We start from the raw sequence: 541 nt of genomic DNA on the forward strand, positions 1-541 counted from the left end.
AGTTGTAATATATCAGTGTTAAATTGCTCAGTCCATACATTTATCTCAAAAGTTTATCACCCAATTATTTAGATGATCAGCTCATAGTTTACAAATGTTTGCAGGTATCACTCCTTTTGTCATTTTCTTACCTTAATTAGACTGTAATAATATCCCATGTTTCATTAACTTCCTAACATAGGTGAGTTTCAACCTTACTTATTCATTTGATTTACTAAAGGCTATAGTCATATATTTAAAGATTTTTTTATAGTGTTACAGCTCTTCTAGAATTTGTCCAGTAGGCCTCCTGGTCTCCACTGGAAGGCCCACCCTAAAAAAAAATAAAGATTTTTTATTAATTAAGCTGGATTTCTGCCTAGGCATGGAAGATTTCACAGCTTTTATAGCCAATGTTGAAAATGTCTTATATTATTATCTTGATGCATTCTCTCCCCTTGTCTTGACTTTCTTTATGGTAAGAAATTTTTTGCATATTTTAATATATTTCCTTAGAATTCAGCACATAATTGTGGCCAGTATGAATTTATATGTGAAGGTA

The 541-nt window shown here is 31.1% G+C and overlaps 1 non-coding gene across 1 annotated transcript; it reads left to right on the top strand.

The window, feature by feature from the left end:
• The first annotated feature begins 250 nt into the window (after positions 1-250).
• Positions 251-312, top strand: LOC126026929 (U7 small nuclear RNA). The gene has a single exon (XR_007502115.1). It is a non-coding gene; the product is annotated as a U7 small nuclear RNA (small nuclear RNA).
• The last annotated feature ends 229 nt before the right edge of the window (positions 313-541 follow it).

Source organism: Suncus etruscus, chromosome 13, assembly GCF_024139225.1.
Source record: "Suncus etruscus isolate mSunEtr1 chromosome 13, mSunEtr1.pri.cur, whole genome shotgun sequence".
Taxonomy (NCBI): Eukaryota; Metazoa; Chordata; class Mammalia; order Eulipotyphla; family Soricidae; genus Suncus; species Suncus etruscus.